This window comes from Helianthus annuus, chromosome 11 (assembly GCF_002127325.2).
Source record: "Helianthus annuus cultivar XRQ/B chromosome 11, HanXRQr2.0-SUNRISE, whole genome shotgun sequence".
NCBI lineage: Eukaryota > Viridiplantae > Streptophyta > Magnoliopsida > Asterales > Asteraceae > Helianthus > Helianthus annuus.
The window spans coordinates 75521184-75541878 of NC_035443.2; the positions used below are offsets into that span (position 1 = coordinate 75521184).

The 20695-nt window shown below is 35.9% G+C and overlaps 1 long non-coding RNA gene across 1 annotated transcript; it reads left to right on the top strand.

Moving 5' to 3' along the window:
• Positions 1-8848: 8848 nt before the first annotated feature.
• On the top strand, positions 8849-13947 carry LOC110880332. Its single transcript, XR_004871738.1, has 6 exons — positions 8849-9051; positions 9186-9336; positions 9494-11347; positions 11435-11481; positions 13262-13383; positions 13465-13947. It is a non-coding gene; the product is annotated as an uncharacterized LOC110880332 (long non-coding RNA).
• The last annotated feature ends 6748 nt before the right edge of the window (positions 13948-20695 follow it).

Here is a 20695-nt window from a genome sequence, read left to right on the forward strand (position 1 = left end):
ATATATATATATATATATATATATATACATACATAGGGTCCAGATTTAGAGAAAACGATGAAAAGTGGGAGAACGGTGAGAACGCTTATGGATCGTCCGATCAAAACAATCCATGGACTAGATTGCGCGGAGGCGTTTTCGTAAATAACCTCAATTTTATTATGTGGGACGCGCTTCATTAAGGGTAAAAGTGTCTTTTACTAATCATATTCAAAACGCCATAAAAAAACAAAACACCATTAAAAACAAAACGCAAAAAATTAGTAATAAAACGCGTTGAATATTATAGGAAGATGAAACAACACAGTAACTGAAGGGGTAAGGTCCCAAAAACCTCGTAATAAATATTTGGGACCATACAAAACCTTACTGATCAGCCTTGTACCTTGCGCGGCCGCGCACTGGTCTCACAAAAAGAGATTTAAAGAACAGTCAACTGTCAACACTTGCGCGCCCAAAGGAAATCATAAACCTGTGCGCTTTCTCCCATAGACAAAGGATGAAAATCCTGAAATAAACACTCTCGCCTAAATATCCAGACCTGGAGATTATTTACCCAGACTTGGGATTTATTTATTCACCTGTCTCCACACGATAAGGTGCCACACCAGCTTACAGCAGTAATCTTCTAGAAGAAATACAATCGTGCACCACCAAGACGGTTACAACCGTCTGGGCACGTGTCACCATCTCAGGCATCCCTGAATTCACAATGGAAGCATGCAATTGGAAAATAATCTCCACTTGATCACTTTACACGTTGCAAATCCCCAGCCTTCTATCTAAGCCACGATCCGTGTGCTCTCACGTCGGATCAAGAAGCCTGACGGAAGGGAATGTAACCACTTACGGGGTTAGCATCTTCCGTCAACTTTTCACTAACGGGTTTTCCCGCCTAAAACGACTCCCGGCTATAAATATGAGAAGCAACCCAGGTATGAATTCAAGTTACACACACTTACAAAATACATCTTCTTCTTCATTACCAATACTTATTCTCACACCGGAGATGGGTCAAGGAGAGAACCCTTTTCTCCCCCTGGCGAGGCTAACGGTGCCTTTTTTTGCAGAGTTATCGGAGAAGAAGACCAGTCGGATCTGAATCAATCGAGTGGAAACCAACCTTTTATGCGGATTCAAACCCCCTAGATATCTCGGTTCCGACCATTTATCTAGTGTTTCTTCATTGGCGCCCACCGATTCCTCTGTTTTTCTTTCAGTTTTCATCTCGTTTCGATTCAGTCCTTTTCATTCTCTGTTTTTCACATGGAAGAGAATTCATTATCTCACCCATCAGATCCCCGATCTGAATCCAAGGGTTCCACAACCAAAACACCCAGATTAACGGAATCAAGGGAGCAAACAAAAACAACAGTCATTCAGACCGAAAGAATTTCTCAGATCTAATCACAAAGAGATCCCCAGAATATTGGTTCAACAGATGCCAGACTGCTTTAAACACAATCGTTATGCAAATCACCAGATTCGAATTCCCAAACATCAGATCTGGTGAAAAAATCAACACTGTAGTATTGACCCACCAACACCCTGTCGGAGGGCCATCCAATCTAGTCGTAATGTTGATATACAATCCAGAAATAGCAGTTATCAGAGAGTTAAACCAAAACAAATAAACATGGTTCAAGGAGGTCCGTCACGAAGACCAAATAAGCGGAACCATGATCAACATTGGAGGGAACAGCAAGTCGTATTTCCTCTTGTTCCTGGAGGCCCTCAAGAAGAACGACCAGTAATTATTACTGGCATCTTCGGCCACTACCGGACAGACTATATGTTTATAGATCCGGGAAGCTCGATGGACATCATATAGGAGCAATGCTTCAAACAGCTTGATCCAGAAGACAAAGCACGTTAGAGTCGGTTGATTTTCCTCTCACCGGATTCTGCAATGAAGCTGTATTCCCATTAGGGTAAATAGCTTTCCCTGTGACTCTATCGGATGGTGAGCATTCACGAACAGTCACAGTAAATTTCATGGTCATGCCGGCAACATCACGACATGATGTCCTGCTTGGAAGAAGATCACAAAGAGAATTCAGCATGATCACCTCTATCCCACACGCTGCATGTGGATTTCCAACAGAGACTGGAGTAGTAGTTCTATACTCAAGTAAAGAGGTGAGGTACGTAGATGAGGAACCACCGGCAAAGGTAGCCAAACCTTCAGCATCAAACGAACCGGAGAAATGGGTCCTGAACAACAAATATCCGGAACAAACCATCCTGCTAGGACACGCCATTTCACCGACAACACGAATACAATGAAAAGAATTGTTGACCAACAACAAAGATATATTCGCATGGTGCCCGGCATACATGACGGGGGTTCCACGCGACATAGCGCAACATTGCTTGAATATCAAACCATCAGCAGAACCTGTTGCTCAGGGGAGGCGTAGCTTTAGTGAAGAAAAAGCGAAAGCCATGGACGAACAAGTGACAGAATTACTCAATGCGGGAATCTTACGCGAAGTTAAATACTATACATGGGTTGCCAACCCAGTAATGGTACAGAAACACAGTGGCGGATGGAGAAAGTGCGTCGACTTCAAAGACCTGAATAAAGCGTGCCCAAAAGATTGCTACGCGCTTTCGGAGATAGACAAAAAAGTCGACTCTCTAGCGTCATTCAGATGGAAGTGTTTTCTCGACTGCTACAAAGGCTATCATCAGGTCTAGATGAAGGAAGAAGACAAAGATAAAACTGCATTCCGCACAGATAAGGGCATCTTCTGTTACACTAAAATGCCATTTGGCTTGCGTAATGCGGGCGCAACTTACCAATGCTTGATGGACGTAGTATTCAGAGGTGACATTGGCAAGACAGTCAAGGTATACATGGATGACCTCGTCATCATGAGCCACGAGGAAGACACAATGCTTAACAATATTCAGGGCACATTCGACTCTTTGCGCAACGTAAACCTGAAACTGAATCCAACAAAATGCTCTTTCGGCATCGAGGAGGGAAAATTTTTGGGCTTTATAGTCACAAGAGATGGTTTTAATGTAAATCCAGAGAAAGTTCAAGCCATTCAGCTAATGCCATCACCTGCAACAATAAAAGAGATGCAAAGACTCGCCAGGCGCTTAGCAGCCCTGAACAGATTCTTGGATAATCATGCGGCAAAGTCTTACCCATTCATCAGCACGTTGCGAAATTGCGCGAGGAAAACCGACTTTCAGTGGACACCTGAAGCAGAAGCAGCATTCAAACAAATGAAAGAATGTTTAATTCAGCTACCAACGCTGACTGCGCCAAAAGAAAAAGAACCATTGATTTTATACCTATCTGCTGCGGAAGTAGCGGTAGGTGCAGTATTGATGGTAGAACGAGAAAACATTCAGACTCCAATTTACTATATAAGTAAGATGCTCACCAGCCCAGAAACTCGTTACTCGATGACAGAAAAACTAGTCTTAGCACTAGTACATGCATCACGACGCCTACGTAGGTATTTTTCGGGCCACGTCATCACAGTTCTCACCAATTATCATTTAGGCCAAATCTTATCCAAACCCGACGTGGCGGGAAGGATGGCTAAATGGGCTATTGAGTTGGGGGGATACAATATCTTGTATAGACCAAGACCAGCAATTAAAGGGCAAGTTCTAGCAGACTTTGCCATAGAAGTTCCCATCGACAAAGTTCAAGAGTGCGAGGCGATCCAGAACCCTATTCCTGTTTTCGATGATAGGGTATGGACTCTACACACAGATGGAGCTTCCAATGACGACGGAGCCAGCGCAGGCCTTCGATTAGTCAGTCCCGATGATCACGAACTTACATATGCTATACGCTTGGATTTCCGAAGCACGAACAACGAAGCCGAATATGAAGCATTCTTGGCAGGTCTCCGCTTAGCACTTAAAATGGGAGCAAGAAACCTTGAAGCCAATGTCGATTCAAAGCTAGTGGCCGAGCAAGTTAATGGCCATTATGATGCTAAAGGAGAAGCTATGGCATTATACCTTGAACAAGCGCGGGCATTAATCAGCCAATTCCAGACATTCATGGTTAATCATATAAACAGAAGTGAAAACAAACATGCGGACGCATTAAGCAAATTGGCCATGACCAGCTTCAAGCACTTAGCAAAAGAAGCGCGCATAGAGGTACTGTCCAATCCCTCTGTTCCTCTCAAACAAGTCAACATCATAAAGATCGGCAGTCCGTCCTGGATGTCCCCGATCATTTCGTACCTACAGCACGGGAAACTCCCGGAGGAAAAAGCAGAAGCTAGGAAAATTCAGAATAAAGCAATAAACTACGAAATGGCAGATGGCATTCTATACAGAAAGTCATTCATGGGACCATTACTCAGATGCGTTGACAAGACAGACGCGCAATACCTGATAAGAGAAATCCACGAAGGCTTGTGCGGAATACATGCTGGTCCACGAATGGTAGTAGCCAAAATAATGAGCGCAGGATATTATTGGCCGGGAATGCACGTAGATGCGGTAGAAATCTTACGGAAATGCACAGCATGCCAACGTCACGCGCCAAAGACGCTCCGACCAAAAAATCCGCTAGTACCGGTCACATCCGCTTGGCCATTTCAACAATGGGGCATCGATCTTGTTGGCCCATTTCCTGACGCGTCAGGCGCAGTAAAATTCATCATCGTTGCGGTCGATTACTTCACCAAATGGGTGGAAGCCAAAGCTTTGGCCTCAACCACAGCGATGGTAATCCGCAAATTTATATGGGAACATATTATTTGCAGATTTGGGTTACCATTGCGCATTATCTCTGACAATGGCACAAACTTCGCCTCAGAAGATCTTCAAAAATGGTTCAAAGAAATGAAGATCGAGCATAACTTTGCCTCCGTCGGGCATCCACAAGCGAACGGTCAGGTAGAAAGTGTAAACAAGCAGATCGTTGACGGCATAAAAGCGCGACTTGGGACAGCGCGCAGAGGATGGGTTGACGAACTCCCCAGCATCCTATGGGCACATCGTACAATGCCAAAGACTAGCATGGGAGAAACTCCATTCAGCCTGGTCTACGGGTCAGAAGCGGTAATCCCAGCCGAAATCGGTCTTCCATCACCGCGCATGATAGCCATGGAAAAACAGAACAATGAGCAAGAGCGAAGAATGGATTTAGACCTTCTTGAAGAAAGGCGCGAGAACGCCGTTATCACTGAAGCAAGGTACAAATCCAAACTCGAAAAATATTACAATGCGCGCGTACGCGTATGTACCTTTGTCCCCGGTGATTTTGTCTTGCGCGACAATGAAGCATCAAATGCGGAAAAACTGGGCAAATTAGCGCCAAGATGGGAAGGGCCATACATCATCAATGAGGTCCTAGGCAAAGGGGCATATACCCTAAAAAGAATTGACGGGACTCTAGTTCCCCGCACCTGGAACGCACAGCAGCTGCGCAGGTGTTACATATAGGGCAAATCATTCACAGGCAATGTATTTCCTATTTACATTTGTATTGCAAGCCTTGCGCTTTATTAATACAAACACTATTTTCATGTTACCGTTTGTTACAAATTGCATGAAATTCCTTTGGTTTGCGCGAAAACAATATGGTAAACATTGTACACCTCATGAGCAGTTTGGAAAAAGCGCAACATAAGCGCATATTCTGGACAAACGTTCACACATGAGCACAATACCATCTCTCATTCGCTCTAACTAATCAAAGCAATTAAAAAACATGCAACATATTGTAATCCAAACATACAAAACAAACCCTACAAGGATAGTATTACACCAAAATATACACATCATCAAAAGTGTAGCACAAACACTTAATAAGATCATGGCAATGATCTTCAAAAAATTGTTCAGATTTTCAAAAACATTAAAGGACGAGAACTAGCCCTAAAGTTAAACACCTAACCAGCATCGGAATCATCATCGACGACAGGCACCTGCCCGCACCAACGAGTTTTCTGGCGTTGATATACCAGCCAACACCCTCCTTTATGGAGCATTGGAAAGCGAGCTATCAAGCCATCAGCATCCAGCACAGTACTACCATCGTCAGTAACACCTTTGTGCTGAAGAACCTTACAGCCGGAACCAACAGTCACCGGAGAAACAGGTTCGACCGGATTCTTTGCCGTAATAGCAATTAGAGGTGGTGAACAAGAAAGAAGCATGAGACCTTCAGCAGCCTCGTAAACCCTAAAAACATCCAACAAACAACGAGTATGGTAAGAGTGTTTCATCTTCTTTGCCAAAAACTAACAAAAAGACAAGGTGTCTTAAATGTACATATATAGAAGAACCCAACTTCGAGAAAAAGGAAACTTAATCATCATGATTAACTGTCAGGAAATATCACATCCAAACGGCGCTACAGGAACTAGAGTCATATCCCCATTAATGAAGTCTGACAAAGCGCCATTACATATCCCAATATAAGAAGGCAAACTCTCGCAAATACCAACTTTTACTGCCAACTGACGTCATTATACGTCACGACATGATTACAAAAGAACAAAAATTTTCCTTAAAAAACTCCCCTTTTAACAAAATTAAATCTTCTCATCGAAGATTCTTTGTTTTCCACACCTAAAAGCATTTCCCTCTTATAAGTCCAGTGCTCCACTTCCTTGCATAAGTACAACACTAGACTGGGGGGACTTGAAGGGGTAAGGTCCCAAAAACCTCGTAATAAATATTTGGGACCATACCAAAACCTTACTGATCAGCCTTGTACCTTGCGCGGCCGCGCACTGGTCTCACAAAAAGAGATTTAAAGAACAGTCAACTGTCAACACTTGCGCGCCCAAAGGAAATCATAAACCTGTGCGCTTTCTCCCATAGACAAAGGATGAAAATCCTGAAATAAACACTCTCGCCTAAATATCCAGACCTGGAGATTATTTACCCAGACTTGGGATTTATTTATTCACCTGTCTCCACACGATAAGGTGCCACACCAGATTACAGCAGTAATCTTCTAGAAGAAATACAATCATGCACCACCAAGACGGTTACAACTGTCTGGACACGTGTCACCATCTCAGGCATCCCTGAATTCACAACGGAAGCATGCAATTGGAAAATAATCTCCACTTGATCACTTTACACGTGGCAAATCCCCAGCCTTCGATCTAAGCCACGATCCATGTGCTCTCACGTCAAATCAAGAAGCCTGACGGAAGGGAATGTAACCACTTACGGGGTTAGCATCTTCCGTCAACTTTTCACTAACGGGTTTTCCCGCCTAAAATGACTCTCGGCTATAAATATGAGAAGCAACCCAGGTATGAATTCAAGTTACACACACTTACAAAATACATCTTCTTCTTCATTACCAATACTTATTCTCACACCGGAGTCGGGTCAAGGAGAGAACCCTTTTCTCCCCTTGGCGAGGCTAACAGTGCCTTTTTTTGCAGAGTTATTGGAGAAGAAGACCAGTCGGATCTGAATCAATCGAGTGGAAACCAACCTTTTATACGGATTCAAACCCCCTAGATATCTCGGTTCCGACCATTTATCTAGTGTTTCTTCAGTAACTGAATTTCAGTTATTAACATTTATTAGAAGAAATTCCCTCCTAAATTACGCGCCAAAAAGATCTATACAACCTAATAAAAGCCATAATCACCATCTAGAGGCTCTATTTCTCATTTTCCCGCCAAAACTAGCGTCTCTTGATTTCCCTGTGTTGAACGCATATGTGGGATCCATTACACGCATTCGGGTCGACTTTATTACATACCATATATAAACAACAACCCGGGCCTTTTGTTTCACCATTCTTCATCTTCTCTCATACGACATTCAATCCTTTTCCCTCTGCTCTTTGTGAAACCCTAACTGTAAATAACATCATCAGATCCATTCCATCGATCCTTCATCTGGTTCAAGGTTTGTTTTTATTTTCCCCTTACCATTTATCCCTATCACAATCATAAACCCTAATCACTGCCGTTATCAACTTTGCGGATTTAAACTAATATTGATCAAAGGATACTCGCCGCATCTGATCTCCGATGAAAACATATTGTTTGATACATCGTGTTTCCGATTTCGAAAACATTCCAACCCCTAAATATCTGTCTTTTCATCTGTGGTGATCTCATCTATGGCTTTAAATCGTGTAATCCGATTTAGTGCCTTATAATGTTGTATTGCGATGAAGATGATTAGAGCCTGTGACCGTGGTCTTACAGCAGATCTAGGGTTTAAACGGCGATTCTAGGCGGTGGCTAGGACTCGGGTTATAGTGCGTGCCAGGAAGGATTTCTTGGTTCACCCAAAAGGCTCCTCATTGAAGGTGATTCATAGTTTCTTTTAAGTTTTTTCGTATGTATGTGTTATGTTATGAAGGTAAAAAGGGTTTTGTTGTGATTAGTCTTGAAATAAGTAAACTGAGCAATTTATGTGTTTTTTTTAAATCTATTATCCAGTTTCAATATCAATATGAGGAATTTCTAGACAAAAACAAAGATTATGTTGTTCTCGGACATCAAGATATGTTGACTACTTCTCATTGTGTTTCTTTTTTTTCTATCTGGCATACTTTCCCTCCATTGCCTGATGAGACAACAAAACTTCAAATAAATCTTTTAGTTTATCAAAGAAAAAAGAGATTTGATTTGTTATGTTTATCAACTTGGGGTTATATTGGCGTGAGTCATTGCGAAGTATCTCGATCACATCAGAGAGAGGGTGGGTGCATGTGGTTTGGCCTTTTTTGGGTTATATTATGTGTTTTTATTTCAATGGCATATAGAGTGAGTGGGTGCGATAGAAATACGTCGTTTTGTGATTCTTCCTTTTTCATGTTGTGTGAGTTTTTTTCTCTAAATGGTTAAACATATTTTTACAGATGTGATTGCACGCTCCCAACCTTCCCAGGCAGATATCTTATCCCAGCCTTCTCAAGTTCACTGTTAGTGGTTCTTTGGCCTCTATCCATCAGAACTCCAATAGACACCACTTTTCTTCCATCTTCCCATTTTGAAAAGAGAGAGATGTGCGTATCCACCGCTCCACCTCTCCACTGCCGTACCAGTGACACCATCCCAACTTTCTTTCTAGCAGGTATGCTTTCATCTCTATATCTCTAAAACGAATAATTAATCTCATAACAAGTACAATTCTTTGTTTAAAGGAAATATCATTCCTAATTTTGTTTTTTTAAAATGATTCCTTCCTTATCATTTACTTGATTTCAGATCTTGATTTGTTATCCAACCTTAGGGTATTCGATGATGCTCTAATGATTGAATCTATCGGTTTTCTCTGAGCCGCAGTCCCTACAACGTCTTACGTAAACAGCGTCTGTGACCTGTGTTGTCTTCAAATGATGCCAATGTGAATTTTAAGGTAAGCATTAATGGTTATGTTTTTGTTTTGATACTATAAAACACGTGTCACTTCCTTAACAACCCGTTCGATCAGGTACAAGATCTTTATTTTTAAGGTTGCTGATGAAAATTGTTGATGATTAAAATTTGACTGTGTTGATTATTGTCTGTATCAGGTGCGGATGTTAACCGTCACGCTGGTGAAGTTTAGGTATGTTTATCATGGTTTTATTTAATTAGGGTTTTTATTTATGATCATTCGATTTCCTTTGTTTAAATATTTTCTTTGTGCAAGATGATCAGATGTATAGTAGAGTTGTATCGTATTCGAATAATAAGCATTTCGGAACCATGTTTCTTTTTACTTACACCGTCACTTTACCCTTACACAATACTTCTTAGATGCTCAGTCATTATACCTTACACCACACATGTCCACTTCAAAAACACCGCCACTGCATTGGTCCATCACGGAAAAGGGTATAACCAGTTAACGCAATAGAATCTGTTCACAATTATACGTGAAATTTTTTGTTTTAACAACTTGCTTGGTGATCTTATCATCTGAACTCGTAATCATAAAATTGCACTCAAAAGTCGATAGGAATGATTACGATTTTGTGAGGACCAGCCTTGCTGCTTGCAAGGCTTTGATGTTGTCTATGATATAAATGGTGTGCAGAATCCAAAAAATGTATTTTTCACAATTGTTTTTTTTCATAATTTGTAGGAAATTAAAAAAACTGGTGCATATGACAAGTTTACCCCTAATGAGTAGTAACAATCAGAGTCCCATGCTTATTATTTTAGTTTTCGCAAGTTATAATAGTAAATTTTTCATAATCCATGCTCCACATTTTTTTTATTTATTATAGCTTATAAATTGCATTGTGTATTTTGCTGACAAATTGATACTTTTCAGTTATTAGAACTGGGTCTTTTTTTTCAAGCTCGGATCCAGTTTTACCTTACGCTTTTGCATAATGTTTGTCGGAAGACGACCCAAGCGGAGTTCCGATGGTGGGGCAGAATTGGTCAGGTTTAGGCTGTTAATTTATTCATTATGTGGTTGTATGTAGATGTTAATTGTGTTTGTATATTGTTAACTCTGTTTCCTTTTGGATTGGAAGATCTAAGGAGATGTAGAGACTAGAGATTAAAATAAAATTTAAATGATTTGATATACTTTTTACTCCGTTTGAGTAAGATTTTTGGTCAATTCATGGATAGCTGGGATAATGACGAAACCTCATGTCAGTGCACTGCTATTACTTGCTATCCAAGTGACCAAAGGGTTCTAGCCATGTAAGTCTTTTTTTTTATTCCAAGTAATCAACTTTTTTACAACACATTTTAAAAAAATATATATAAAAAGGACATGGTCAACTACTGACTAAACATATATTGTAGTGTATTTGGTTTTATATTTAGCTACATTTTAGTATCGGTACTATGCGGTATGGTACCGGTTCGGTAATTTTAATGGTACCGTTCCATACCGGTACCCACTGAACATATATGTTGCTGCATTCGGTTTTGAATTCAGCTAAATTTTGGTGTGGTACTATATATGGTTTGGTACGATACCAGTGCAGAACCAAATCGTGAATGCACTTCATTTGGGCATATGAGAAAGGGCTTAACTGGAGTATATGGTAAATCAGTTTGGAAATCGGCTGATTTAATAGCTTAATTGAAGTGATAATTTTACATCATTGTTTGTGAATTTCCTTCTTTTTTGGTAATTGCTAAATTGATTTGTTAATTTTGAGTATATTGACGATTTGGTACATTTTTTTTCAAGAATCAAAATTTTGTTTTATAAAGGGTTAAAGCTCAAGATTTAAGATCATACAAAGGTTTTGGTTCCTTCAAGTTCTTTAGAACCCGTTTAAAATTTAATTTTACAGTTTTTGGTTCCTTCAAGATTATGGCAGCTATTGCTATGGAGTTTAGCGAACCAAGCAAGCCTAGGGCGCGGTACACAAGACCATATAGCCAATCCCTGTCAATGAAGTGATCCTTCCATGGTACGTTTTTCAGATTGCTTTTATTCCACTAACAAACCTTTTTTTCTTCTTTCTACCAAGTACTTATATATATATTTTTTGTTGCAGATTAAAGGTTGCAGGAACGAATTTCATCATCAATGCACTCTTGAATGGTAATCTAAAACTAATTCTACTTTACTTTTTTGATTAAGAAGGATTTAGCCGAATGCTAACTACTAGATTTATTTATCCTCATTTGTTACATAAAGACAATTGCTTAAGTTTAACAACCCCATGCTTGCTTATAAAAATCACTTATTTACACTTCACACTTATCTTATTATCTGTACATAGTATATTGATAGCTTTAGTTTTAATTGTATCTAAACAAATATTGTAATTGCGTTAAAAGCCATCATATTTGCCTGTAAACGAACTGCACGAATACGAATAGATGTATGTTCTTCTTTCATTTAATTTAACTTTAACCGAACACGAACACTAACATATAACCCGAGTTTTTTTTTGTTTGTGTTCGTTCAGTACGAGATGAGCATGTTCGTGTTCGTTTATGTTCATTCGTTTAAGACCTAAACGAACAGTTCACGAACGTAAACGAACATAAAGAAACAGTTAAACAAACATAATCTAACAAACATAAAACAACATTAATAACCACACATAAACGAACATAAAGTAGCTTCTTTTATATAAGTGATTGATTAACTACGATAAGTTCTATTGCAAAGCTTATTTTAGTTATTGGAAAGCCCATTATTAAGTAGTTAGATAGCCTCTTTTATGTTTGTATTTGTATAAATATAACTCCATATGTATTTATTATAATATAAACGAACATAAATGAACAAGCATAAACGAACGTTCACGAACATAAATGAACAAACAACACACGTGTTTATGTTCGTTCGTTTGTTAAATAAATGAACTTCCCTCCAAAAAAGTTTACGAACAATTCATAAATGTTCGGTTCGTTTACAGGCCTGTATTTGATTTTTGATGGACTAGGCTAGCCTGCTATGTTTATATATTATAATCAAATAGTCTATATTTATTTTACATATGGTTAATTATCAGATGTGTAAATATTGTTCACCTAAAATTCTAAAACTTGAGTGAAGAATAAATTGATTTTTGTTTTTAAGGATTATATTTCATAACTATCATATGATAGACAAACGTACAGTTGGTATGGGCATGTGTCTGTACACACTTGTGCCACCTGTTTATATAGATTTTTAATTCTACAAATGTGGAGACCAATTCACATGTGATTTAAATCAACAATCAAACACTAAGCTATAAAATATAAAGAAGTTATACACACTTGTGCCACCTGTTCATATAGCTTTTTAATTCTACAAATGTGGAGACCAATTCACATGTGATTTAAATCAACAATCAAGCACTAAGCTATAAAATATAAAGAAGTTAATTTAGAGCACAAAATAAGTTTTATTTTGACCACCGTATCATATATTATATATTTTTTTGTATATAGGTTCAACTCTTTCGATTATATGCTCAATTGAACGAACCAACTGATTTGCTTTCCACCGCAAATATTGTTGCTGACCCGTATCATCCATGTTTGTTGATGAACTAAATTGGGCATACATCAATTAAGTAACCACATACTTATGCTCATTCCATTGTCATAGACTGATATAAGATTACTTGCTGGTATGTTCAAGTAATCAGATCAGTTACAGTTACAGGTCACCTTTTGTCATATGTTTTGCAGTGGCCAAATCTAATGTGGTGACAAGAGTTCTCATTAGTACAGTTTAAACAGTAGAATGATATAAAAATTGATGGTTACAAAAGGTGAAAATTCAAGATCCCTAAATAATGGTTTGCTAAAACTAAGTTGCAAAAACACTTTAATTAGTAGGTACATGACTAATAAGGTTTATTTTTTGAATTGTTTTTTAGATGCTTGAAGGTGAGCCACCGTTATCGAATCTTGAAGCTTATGAAGCAGCAAAATATGTGGCGGAAGGACACAAAACTATACTAAAATCAAAAGGTTACACTCCTGAACCAAAGAAGTTTGGGTGAATGTCATTTGAACTAAATAATAATTGTATGCACCAAATTATAACTTTTTCATTAAAGCTATAAAGTTTTATGACTAGCAACCAACTCAAAACGGTGAAACCAAGACCATATTAACTAAGCACATCACCAACAGGAACATGTTGGACTAGAAGATGACACTCTATGATCATAATCAGACTGGTCCAGGGCTCGATTTGGCCGAGTCATCTAAACATAAAGATATGTGATTTTGGTTACTAAAAGGTAAACATTAATTTACTTTTCGTAATATTGATTTTGGTTTGATTTGATTTGTATATGATCTACTTCGGTCTTAGTCCTACATTCACAACCAAAATCCAGAGTTGGAACACCGGCGTAAGTTGCCCCAAAAGTGACACTAGCACAACATTTTGTGCTTATTTGTTCGAAATCTAAATTGGTTTTTGCTTTGTTATTTGTCTTGGGTGAATGTTTTTTAGTGTCACATGACTCATTTTGTATCATCACTAGATTACGTGTTTGTATAAGTTGATCCAATTGTAAGTTACTGGAGTCTTTAACATAATTATTGTGCATTATTTCACTTTCTTTTTGGCTTCTTAATCCAGAAACTATTTTGGTTTTAATGACTTGGAAAATGATTGAATTAATATGTTGATTTTAAGGTGGAAATAGTTCAAATACTTAGGGATTCTGTGGCAAACGAGATTACTTTCATTTTACTTTATTTTTCAACATATTTCAATATATTACTAAAATCAATAGGTACAGTGTTGTTGGATGATATGATATCATTGAAGTCGAACATATTTCGTTAGGTGATAATTCTTTTTTCAATCGGTCAAAAACGAATTCGAGGTTATTGGTTATGAAGCTACAGCAAGTAGAAGTATTAATGGGTTTTCAATTTATATTTCAAACCAGAAAAACGTATTTCCTCCGTTTACTTATCTTTTCAGTTATTTTAGATCTATAGTACTATGCCTTTGTTGTATTTTAATGTTCAATTCAGACTTTCATAATAAGTTCATGCGTACAATTTCTTTATTATCAGTTTAAACATATTTTATTTTTCTAAAAATAAAAATTATATCATTTATCAACACCGCGGAATTCGCGGGTATTAGCACTAGTCATTATATAAACAAGGTAAAACATAGCTTCCATAATCACTTAAATCTATCCATTTTCTGCAAAAAACATCTTTAACCAAAAACACCAACTTAACCAAAACGCCAAAAATGACAACAATCATTTCGTGGAGATACACTCTGGGAATTAGGCGATACGTCCTCCTTTTTGACAACAGAAGGAGGGTGTATGTTAAGACGGTCAGTGCAATTCTGAAGATGGAAGAAGAGATACAGAGGCGAATCTTATCCATTTGCATCGCTCTAGACAACGAATGCCATGAAACGCATATGCTTATGAAAGCATTAACCAGCAAATTTAGACCAATCAAAGCAGATGTGAAGCCAGACCCTATCATGACATCATGGCGTTTTGATGATGAAACAGACATGGTGACGGTTACATATGACAGCGGAGAGCAGGAAGTCTACTGGCTAGAGAACATCATGACAAAGCAGCGTCTGGGTTTCATGGAAGAATTGCATAATGCCACTTGTACCAACACAGAAATAGACTCAAAATTGGAGTTAATGCAAGACATGTTCAGGTGCAGGCTTCAGAATCTTCAGGAACAAGAAGCTGATGAAGGTGAAGGTGATGACATGGATGAAGATCCAGATGAAGGCTCCGAGTAGGAAGAAGATGACGCAAGTGATGGATACTTTTTGGATAAAGTACCTTCTGACGAAGACTTTTAATTTTTTTTCCTCTTTTTTTTTTTCTATGTAATCTTCATTTTTTTAAGACAATTAAATGATATATTTCTATCTTTATTAGCAAAACGCCAAAAAAAACACTAAAAATGGTTAACCCTTTCAAAACGCCAAAAATAACAAAAAATATTTTTCCTGCTTAATATTTTATTTACTCCGTTATTGTATTTTGTCATCTTGGTCTGCATAACGCTATTTAAAAAAAAATGCCAAACTTAGAAGATGGGACGTCTATAACCTATAAAACTGATAAAAGCTGATCAACACAGTAAATACAAAAACAGTAACTGAAAAGACAATTACTTTATTACTATCATTTATTACAATAAAAAGTCCCGCCTAAACTACGCGCCAAAAAACTCCTATAAGAGAGGGGTCTATACACAATGAAATTAATCACACCCAGAAAACACAAATCGCCATATCCTCTACAAACCACTCACTTTTAAATGCCACAGATGGCAAAGCTTTCACTGAAATGGATGGGGGTTAACTCAATAATATTTTGCTGAATGAGATGGACAAATATTCAAGAAAAAGAGACTGATGACAGTGATATGCCATCATGTGAGCTTTGTTCTTGATGATTATATGCATGGAATAAAGGGAACAACACAAGTGTAAAATGCTATTTTGGACTCCATTATTACAAATAGCATCAAGCAAGAGTTGATCTTTAATGGCATGCCATCAAACAAGAATATCACACCAAAAAACAGGATGCCACTAAGCAGCTTCTTCTGCAAAAAACGGGGTTTATGAAGGAAAGTTGGCATCTAGCTAAAGTATTCAAAAAAGGTTCAAAACGCCAAAAACAAATTCAAGAAGGAAGAGGCTGATGACATTGAAGATTCGAAAGAAAAATTAGATTACCATTTTTTATTATTTTTGTTTTCATTTTATATTGTTTTGATATCAAGTTATATGTTGTTTTGTTATCTAATTCTCTATAAATAAAATAGATTATTATATAAAACACCAAAAACTACAAACACCAAAATGCTAGTAGAATGAAAACTGGGAGAACACCTGCTGGCAAAGCACCTTGTAAAGGGTATTAAATGCCAAAAAATTCACTAAACGCCAAAAAAATTGGTCTTATTGTAATCTTATGCAAATATTAATGACTCGTAGTGAATTATTATACAAAACGCCACAAACGCCAAAAAAAATTAGCAGAAAATGCTATAACGCCAAAAAATTATATATGTGACACAAAAACAATTAATTCAACGCCAAAAAGTTTAATAAATACAATTAACGCTAAAAAAAATTAGACGCCAGAAAATATTATACCGCGTTGGGAAAATAAAAGAAGAATGAAAAGACAAAAAAGCCCCTCCGCCCTTCTCTATGCCGCGGGACACGTGTTGGGCCAGGATGCGTTCTCACCGTTCTCACACTTTTGAGCGTTTTCTCATGATCCCATATATATATATATATATATATATACACACACACAGTGGGAGTTGGCTAGAAAGCCTAAGTTTCTTAGAAAGTCTAGGAAGCAATAGGGAGGTGACATGTGGCTTTTAGTTTTTTTATTCAAAAGGGCATGATGGTAATTTGATTATTAATTTAATTTTGGAATATTATATATCCTAAACTAACTATCCAGATATTTATGGAAACGTATATCTCTTTGACAATTTCAAATCGTTACGATTTCAAAAGGGCAGTTACTTTAAATTACGTAGTTCAAATCATTAACAATTTCTTCACGTTGTTTTTTATCAGTTACTGGGTTCATCACAATGTGTTCTAGCAGTTACTGGTTTCAGTTACTGTTTCATCACAAGGTGTTTTATCAGTTACCGATTGATATGATTTTTGGCATTCTTGATGGTGTGTTTTATAGTTACTGGTTCACGTCGTGTTTTATCAGTTACTGGTTTCATCACAATGTGTTTTATCAGTTATTGGTTTCAGTTACTATTTCATCATAATGTGTTCTATCATTTACTGGTTGATGTGATTTTGGCATTCTTGATGTTGTGTTTTATCAGTTACTGGTTTCATCACAATGTGTTTTAGCAGTTACTGGTTTCATTTACTGTTTCATCACAATATGTTTTATCAGTTACTGGTTGATATGATTTTTGGCATTCTTGATGTTGTGTTTTATCAATTACCAGTTTTATCACAATGTATTATACCAGTTATGATTCATGAATGGCATGTTCTTTTGTATTTTTATCTACTGGTTCATCACAAAGTGTTTTATCAGTTACTGGTTGATGTGATTTTGGCATTCTTGATGTTGTGTTTTATCAGTTACTGGTTTCATCACAATGTGTTTTATCAGTTACTGGTTGATATGATTTTGGCATTCTTGATATTGTGTTTTATCACTTACTGGTTCACGTTGTGTTTTATCAGTTGGCATTCTTGATGTTGTGCTTTAGCAGTCAGTCACTAGTTCGTCACATTGTGTTTTATCGCTAAAACACACTAGCATGAACACATCTAGATCTGATTTATCATTATTTTTTGTATGATTTGGGGTTTTCAAATGTGAGGGATTAGAGAGAGAGAAAAAAATTTGCGACATTTTTGGAGGTGGTTTTATGACTGATAGTTATTTCCTTATTTAAAACAACTTAAATGACACATTTACCCCCAATCAATTAAATCAACCTATTTTAAAGACATGTATATTACCAAAATGCCACCAAAATGATCTCAACCATTAAACATACTCATCTGATGGCCCAGATCGCTTCCTACACTTTCTAGGAAAAACACACTTTTCGCAGGATCCCCACTATATATATCATATTACTAAAGAGGGATATATAATACATTGGCTATTAAAAAGTATAGTGTAAAGATTACATACAATGAGTTTTAACATGGGAAGTGAAGGAAGACTTTTTTTTTTAATTTTTTCCATCTATTTAAGTGTGATGTTTAGTTGTAAAAAAATCGTGTATTTACACTAGTATAGTAATTATGTGTAATTACTCTACTAGTGATCAGGATAATTATTCGAGTAATTATAATTACTGTTGAGTAATTATACATAATTGCTCTACTAGTGTAAATACATGATTTTTTAGAATATGAGACTAAAATACGTGCTTGCAAGATCAGAAATTTAATTAAAACAAGTGATTTCTTTTTCTATTCTCATGTTAATACCCATTTGTTATGTTATGGCCCATTTGTATAGTAACCTTATTCAAAAAGTATATATATCATATTTAGATTTTGATTTGGATATCAATAACATTTGGAATGTTATCTACACATATATGCTTTAAATTTTGATTTGATTATATATAATATATATTCCCTTTAGTTTCAAGTGATTCTTATCCAAGATCATGGTTTAAGAATTCTTAATCAGATAATTATATATCAAAAGACATATAAAGAAGAAAAGAATACAATTTTATATAATTTTAAGAATTTAAGTAATACAATTTTTATGACATATGATTCAATTTTTTAAAACATATTGTTAACTTTTATATCAACTATCCTTATAATTTTTAAATAGCCATAACCTTCTCATAGGTTAATTTTTTTTTTTGAAAAATTAGACAATAAAAATGAAATTTTATTCTGTTTAATTTGAGTATGATGTTGATATAGTTTTTTTTTTTTTTTATAAATTAAATAACATTAACCTGTTAATTGAATTACCTACATCTATTTTCCGTGCCGAATCACGTGAGCAACCCTTTAGTGTATATAAATATAAACTTTGATTAGCATTATATTCTGTCTTTAATACATCGCATTTGTCCCAAGAATAATTCTATATATGAATGTTTATGATTACATAATTGTTTTATGTTCTGTTCCGAATACATGCATTAAGCACGACATATCTCAAATCACAGAATCAGACAATAGTATCGCTCTTGGTTTCCTACTTTCCTTCTACCTTCGCTGATTGTGATATGGAAACTTATTCGGTCGGTATATTTTTATCACCACTAAATCTAAAACTACTTTAATTATTTTCCTTTAACTAAGTTTATATATCAATCTAATGTTCTTTTAAATGTATAACTAGCGTTAAAATTTACATTTAATAAAAATTTTACATCGTGTTATGAATGCATCATAATGTTGTGACTCTCCATACATGTAACCTTCATCTATTGATTACCTTTGTATTAATGTTAAGCCTCTATAAATAGAAGTTTTATGTAATTGGTATTACACACTCAATGAATAAGAATTCTCTCATTTTCTATACTTCTCATTCTCTCTATATTCTCTATATTATCCTTTACATATTAGATGTTGCTATTTGGCCGTTGTTTCACAACACGTTATCAGCACGATTGCTTTGGGTTGGATTATAACATCTTAAGGTATATCCCTTTGCATTATTGATTTTGTTCTCTGTTAATAAGATTCAAGTGCATACTCATGTTGTTTATATGTGTCTATTATTATAACATTTGACTTTACTAAACTCAAACTATTAATCGGTTGTATATGATCCGAGTTGTGGGTTTCAAAATAAAATCACGAACATTTCTTGTTTTGGTTGGTTTGAATCCAGTTTTGAATTCCTTTCAATATTACATGTGTTACTTTCCTGGTCAAAATTATGTGGATAAAACCATCACAATCATATTACATGGTCTTATAATTTTTAATGAAATATAAAATCAGATATAAATAGAAAAAAATTGTTAAGATTTGTAAATTGATTTGAGATAAAACCCAATCTTGCTCTTCAACTTTGATAATAGTTAATGCAATCTAATTGTGTCATTTGTCTATTGCATTTTATTTAGATTTAAATTCAACTAAAGTTGATAACAATATAATGTACAAGGTGCGATTGAACAATAAAACTAATATTTAATCATGAAAGTTTTATTTTTTTTTTAGATTTAGACGCGTAAGATAAAAGCAATTGTTGTAAAGTTTAAATGGTTTTTCCATTCTTATTTCAAGTTTTTACGAAAAGATTAACATAATCAATTCAAATGAATGTGATAAAGAAACAAATATACTTATGTTACAAATGCAATTTTATGTTGAAATTTAACTAATTGGCTTGAATAACGAAAGCAATTTTATGATTTTATTGATACTTGTGATTAAATATTTTAATATTTTGTTACCTCAAACAACAATTCAAGTTTTTTGGTAATTTTATATTCTAACATTATTACCTTTGAGTATATTTTATAAAGAAAATTTAGTATATGTGGCTAACTATTATATAGAAAATTACGTGGTTTACTTGTTGAGTTGTAGTCTATTTAATCTAAAAGATAATGATTTCAAAACTGCAATATAAAATTCATAGAAAATTATATCTCAAGATGTTGTATATGAAGTTAATGATATTCAAAAGTAATACATGTATTTTGTTATTTTTTTAGTTATGATATTTGACATAATCTTTGAGCCAATTACTTGTTAGATATATTTAACGTTAACTTTTTTATGGATAGTTGGTTAATCCTTATATGATAAGAACTTGTCATACCATTCATCTATTCATTAA